The sequence below is a fragment of the Triticum aestivum genome, chromosome 3A (assembly GCF_018294505.1).
Source record: "Triticum aestivum cultivar Chinese Spring chromosome 3A, IWGSC CS RefSeq v2.1, whole genome shotgun sequence".
NCBI classification, from domain to species: domain Eukaryota; kingdom Viridiplantae; phylum Streptophyta; class Magnoliopsida; order Poales; family Poaceae; genus Triticum; species Triticum aestivum.
The window spans coordinates 131,014,520-131,021,016 of NC_057800.1; the positions used below are offsets into that span (position 1 = coordinate 131,014,520).

The 6,497-nt window shown below is 40.4% G+C and overlaps 1 long non-coding RNA gene across 6 annotated transcripts; it reads right to left on the bottom strand.

The window, feature by feature from the left end:
• Nucleotides 1–1,759: 1,759 nt before the first annotated feature.
• Nucleotides 1,760–4,619, bottom strand: LOC123058126 (uncharacterized). 6 transcript variants are annotated; one of them, XR_006427071.1, is made up of 7 exons: nt 3,759–4,619; nt 3,558–3,672; nt 3,185–3,355; nt 2,954–3,017; nt 2,643–2,868; nt 2,409–2,505; nt 1,760–2,289 (listed from the first exon to the last, which is right to left on the bottom strand). It is a non-coding gene; the product is annotated as an uncharacterized lncRNA (long non-coding RNA). The 6 variants fall into 6 exon arrangements; XR_006427070.1 differs by having other exon boundaries at nt 2,643–3,017; XR_006427067.1 differs by having other exon boundaries at nt 2,954–3,355.
• Between the last annotated feature and the right edge of the window lie 1,878 nt (nt 4,620–6,497).

Consider the following 6,497-nt stretch of genomic DNA (forward strand, 5'->3'; position numbering starts at 1 on the left):
GCATCGGCCAGAGTAGACTTCTCTGTCACTGCATCGGCATTGAAGTGGCGCCGCCCGCTCATCCGTCACGTTCGGCCGCGTACTCTATTGGGCATGTATGATTGGTCTGACGGAGTGAGACATTGCGGTGGCGGCAGGGTGTGATACTGTACGTTTGGTCCAGGACTTGAGTTTCTATCGGATCCGGTTTGCTTTACTACCCCTTGCTTGGATTCAAATGTTGAATATATAGTGTATCCTGAAAGTCGGTACTGTGATCCCAATAAATAGGTTCCGTGTGAAAAACTACATACATTTTATGATACATACACGATCACTTTTTATGACACGGTGATCAGTTTTAAATATGTGTGACGAACATTTTTAATACAGAACCAACATTTTTTGTTGAAATGCACGATCAATAATTTTTGAACACACGGTCTCTAGAAAAGTACACGATGGATATTGTGACTTGTGAGGACAAGATGAACAATTTTTCATTAAAATGAGCACTTTTCAATGAACGGTAATTTTTTTTGAAACTACACAATGAACATTTCTAAAGACACGCCGAAAGTTTGTCCAATGTGTGATGAACACTTTTTAAAAAAATGTTAAAGCTTTAGAAAAAATGTTCATGTAAGTATAAAAAGTGTTAACACATAATGACATTTCTAATTACATGATGAATACTTTTTAAATACACTATGAGGTATTTTTATGCCTGATCTTTTTTATTCGAATAATGAAATTTTGTGAAAACACGATGCACATTTTTAAACGAAATATGGTCAATTTTAATATACACGAAACATTTTAATAAACATGAATATTGTTTATATCCATGGCCATTTTTTGACGTGCATGAACATTTTTTAACACAAAAAGATTAAAGAAAACCAAAAATGTAAAAAAAAAAAAGAAACACCAATGAAAAATAGTAACGGGGCATTTGGTTCACTCGCTCTTTTTTACATAGTGTGCTCCCAGCCTTTTCTATTTTTCAGAGAAAATGTGTTGCTGGCTTCTTTTAAGCACAAGTTTTTTAAACGCAAGCTTTTAAGCAAATGCATAACCGGTGTATGTTCCTCCCACGTCACGGCTGTCGTGCACCAAACGAACTCAGCTGTGCATGTGAGTCTGCCGTCCAGAACCGTGGGAACATGCGGACGGTGTGCCGTGACGGCATCATCAGATGAAACGGCACCCTGGACGTATAGCACTGTTCCATGGTATGATATACTGCACCCGCGTCTACGCTCGCATACAATGCTTAGCCTAACATGTCCTTCTTCCATTGGTACACTTAGCGGGAGCAGGCGTGCTCGTCCGCTCCATCGCCGCACTGGTTGAGTGGATCCTTAGCAGGTTCATGTATTCCTTGTTTACGTATAGCTCTTCTGTTGGATCACGTAGCCCCTCCGTTGGGAAATACGTGAAATAATTGTTCCGAGTCACCTTGTTTTTTGTGTTCAGTAGTTAGTGCTACTAGTAGGGGAAGTTGCCCGGCTTGGTATCTCTCTTCCCTATAGAAAAGCACCCTCAGCTCAGACTGGTGTCGCCGCCTCTCCCAGGATCAGATGCTGACGCTAATGCTCGCAAGGCTGTTTTGCAGGCAATTTAAAAAAAATACTTTTTTTGTGTGTGAACAGACCTGACAATACAACTCAATAGCCTCTATTGTGTAAGCGTGGTTCTCATGATCTCATCCCATGGCAAAGGTGGAGTGGGAACACGTTTGTTAGTTAAGGCCAACATGAAAGAATACCAAGTAAAATATCCATGCGTTCCTTTTATCCCTGATGAGAAGTATTTATTCATTCCTTTACATACTATCATCATCCGGGTAGACGAGAGAAGCTGGTCAGTGGAGCACACCCTGCAAATCCAGCTCAGCTCCTCCAGTTAGTTCATGATATGCTGGCTTCCCCGGCCTCAGCCTTCTATTCTCCTCTAAATCTTAAGCTCCTCGCTCTCAAAGGCCCCATTGGCAGAAGGACGCCGCCTGAGGAAATAAGTCAAGAGCCGGCACGACCTTCGATGCCCAGTAGTGCGCCTAGCTATACAAATGTCACATTACATGACAGCTTCTTCACCAGATCCGACGAATCAAAGAGGTGTAGTACCTTCCTAATATTTGCATACAACAATTTGGTTAAGGAGAATTTTTCATTTGATAACATTTGTGACACTGGCTCAACGGTGCATCAACCTCATCATGTATTCCACCACAGGCTTTGAGAACAGAGAAAAATTGTCCTCCAACAACTTGGTCGGCCTTGGTTGCTCCACACTCCACATCTAGGCCTGCAATGTTTTTTTGGCAGTGTTCGTCAGTCCACAAAATAAATGTCACAACAATTTATAAAGTGAAGAAAAATTGATAAATCATTTGTACCGGTAAAAATGTTCATGATGACACAAACCTGCTTCTTGTACGGCCTAAACCTATAAGGAAGTTGTCTGGCTTTATATCACGATGAAGAAAAAGCCCCTCAAGTGCATGTACTCTACCCTGGCGATCTGTACATCAACTTGTCAGGATCAGCCAAATAAGGACTCAGATATTTGAGTTTGCAGATAAAAAAAAATCATTGGCATTCTGTCAGACAGGTGGCCAATATTAACAGACAAAATGAAATTATATAGTAAGCACTCACCATGTGATCAACAAGCAGAAGTACTGTTTTAAGGGTAAATTTTCTGTTGCAATAGTCGAACAAGTCCTTCAGACTTGGACCAAGAAGATCAATGACCATGACATTGTACTCCCCGTCCACTCCAAACCACTTCAGATGAGACCAGTATCTTGGTCCACCTAAGAATCACCCTACCGAGACATAAGCTTACACTGGCCCACACTCCAGTTTTCTCCATTCTCTACTACTTCGAGGGTAATTTCAAATTTTAGAAATTTTGGAAGAAGCAAGACTACCAGAATACGAACTGTATGGTACAATATAGAGCAGACCTTGCGAGTCATGTTTTAGCTCCTTTCTCCGAACTTCATCTCCTAGCTGACAGTAATTCAAGATCTGAAAAGTCGAATAATATTTTTCAGATAAGTTTAGAAGATCATAGGGCCTCTATATTCGAGAAGTGCACACAACCATTGTTGCCAGTACAAGGTTTGCAAAGTATCAGTGGGAAGATTAGTAATTTGAGAAATCACAAGTAATGAGCATCTGAACATCGAGAATACCTCCCAGATATTATTGTCGTTGTACTCTCCTAGAGGGTGAAGGTTTATTTGGACAGTAGGATCCATGATATGGAAAAGGGCATGCATGAGAGTTGATTTACCTTCTACCAACAATACCCATCTTCATGCCTTGGAGTATATCTCACCTGCATCATTATTAGTATATCTCACCTGCATCATTATTGAAAAAATTAAGGACATGGGCTACTCAGAATGATTCTATTGTTGATATATGGCAAAGCACTGAATCAAGCAATACATTTGCCCACGAGTCTAGATTTCTGACAAATTACTGCTTCTATGGAACATGCCAACACAGAGAAGTAAATATGAACAGAAGTGGGCAGGAGGTAACAGGGATGATGGTAATTACATTGAGGCTATGGAACTGAATTTCTCCCTCTGACAGCCCGCTATGAGACAACCAATCTTCAGACATTGAAAGAGGGGCCTCTGTTTCTGTTATTTTTTAATTCACCATGACCACTCTGCGCACACCCAGATGTAATCAACATAACAACATCTGTATTTATCAGCCTCTGAGATGGAAATAATGCCATATTTGTGAACTAACCTGTTAAATGTGAACCATCTCTTAAGCTTGCCAGCTGAAGTAAGCCACTGTTTTCATGTTCCGAGAGGTCAAATTTTCATGCTGGTTCTAGTGATATTTTCAGACTGAAATTATTTGTTAACATATAGATATAAAGTCATACTGATTGTGCGGGGATTAAATATCTCAAGAATTCTTCACTGGAAATGATATGGATATCATACTCGTGTATTCAGTGATAGCCTAGTGTTCCTGTTTTACTCTCTGAACTATATGTGCAAGGTCAAAGCTAGAGCCATAGGGAAAAACGAGAAAAGATCAATGTAGTGAGTTTGAGTGGTACGGGCAACATTCTGGAGCATCAAATTCACTACGCTGATACAACCACAAAGTACAGAATTTTGCATATATTAACTTATTAAGCTGTACAGTGTGGTCGCAAAAGTGTTGAAGCAATCTATACACAAGATTCCTTACCCATGGAGGAGCATGTCTTGTGGTGGTGGTCAGACTTGAGGCCTGAGGAGAGGAGGCCGGCGCAGCACTCCCCCGCTTGGTGGTGGTGGTCGTGGAGCACAGCCAGACCATTGTCCTCCTGTCACCGGCCACAAGCACATCTGGCCATAGGTGAAGGAGGCCGTCGACCGAGAGGAACAGATCGACAACAACCTAGCCCACGCGAGCCTCGCTGGTGACACATCAGTAGCGTGAGCTGTGGTGGCCAGTGATCACCGGCGACGGCCGAGAGGGGTTGTGCGTCCGGGATTCGTTGTGGTGGTAGGGAGCCGTGGCAGCTGAGCAGATCCACTACCGGATTTGGGGAACCACTGGGTCATGGGAGACGAAGTGTTTGGGCGCTGGAGGGCATGCAGAAGGGCTAGGTCAGCAGCTCGGTGGCACGTCGAGGTGATGGGCCCATGAAAAGATAAAAGCACAAGCTACACAGCAAAACTGACCGCACACAAAACAATTACAGACTAATACCCGGACTGTGCTAACCACCGGTTGCTAGCAACAGATCCGCACGACTCCCGCTACATCAATTTATTCATCCCTAGCGATTCTTTCCGCATCGCAGCATTTTTACGCAAAAAATAAAAAAACAAAAAAAAACGAGCACCAGAGTCGAACACAAGACCTCGGGCATCCATCCCTAGCTCAACAACCACCTGAGCTAACTCCTCATCACAATTAAGTCATGCATTAGTTTATATTTGACTACCATATATAACGTCGACAAGCTTCAAAAATATCTGACTCCTTATAGAATTCGAGTACATATTTGAAAAAGAAATCCGCCTCACAACTAAATTGAACGGTCGGCCCAAATCAAATAATAAACTAACCAATTTTTGGACATTTGTTTACTATGTATAAATAGTACAGGAAACATGCTTTCCCAGTTTTTTCCTTGGATTTTTGTACTGGACAATTTTCACGAACGAATATATGTTGTCTCCATGACCCTCATGTTATACTAGTTACCTAGAACTTACCAGGGGATGTTTCTACACTTATTTTAACTGAAACAAAAGTTATCGGGGTGTTCATATGTAAGTTATCAGATATGTGAGGTGTAAATTATCCTGCTATTTACACAAGAGTTATCGGGGTACATTTTTAATTAAAAAAATCCCTGATTCAAAATTATCAGTGGGCTTGTGCATAAGTTATCAGATCTGTAATGCGTAAAGAAACCATGCTTTTTATACAAAACTTGTCGGGATATATTTTCAACAACTTTTTTCCGAGGGTCAAAAAGGTTACCATGGTATTCGTACATGAATTATCGGCTCCGCGCTATGTAATTTACTGTGCTATTTACATATATGTTATCGAGGGTATCTTTTCAATGATTTTTTCTCCGATTCAAAGTTATCATGTTGTTTGTACCTAATTTAGCAGGTCTATAGTTTGTAACTTACCACGCAACTTACACAGAACTTATCATATGTATGTTTCAACAATTTTTATCCACTAGATCAAAAGTTACCACGGTGTTTGTCCATAATTTATCAGGTATGCGGTGCGTACTACAATGCTATTTACATAGAACTTAGCGGGGTTTTGTTTTGAACAATTTTTACCAGGTTAAAAAGTTATCACGATGTCCATACATTAGTTATCAACTTTATGATGTGTAATTTATCATGCTATTTTACATACATGTTAGGGGGGGGGGGGGGATTGAACAACTGGCCCCTTCATGGTGCAAAATTTACCATGGTGTTTGTTCCTAATTTAGCAGGTATGTGATACGTAAGTTACCACGCTACTTAAACAAAACTTAACAGGGGTATGTTTAAAATAATCCACTGTCTTAAAAGTTATCATGATATTTAGACGTAAGTTATCAGGTATGCGACATCTGTATTACCATGCTATTTACATATAAGTTACCGAGGATATATTTTCGATAAATTTTTTTGGTCAAAAGCTACCGATGTTTGTATGCAAGCTATCAGGTTTGTGGTTCATAAAATATCAAACTCATTACAAAGAATTTATCGGATGATATATCAAAACAAACATTGATTTACGTACGTGTGTGCACACAATGATCAAAAGTTATCATTGTATTTGTACTTAGCTTATCAGGTCTGCAGTGCGGATATTATCACTTTATTTCCGCGTAATTTACCGAGGGTATGTTTTTCAACAACTTTTACTCGAGGGTCATAAAGTTAGTATTGTGTTTGTACATAGATTATCAGGTGTGCGGTGTATATATTACCATGCTATTTACACATAATTAATTGG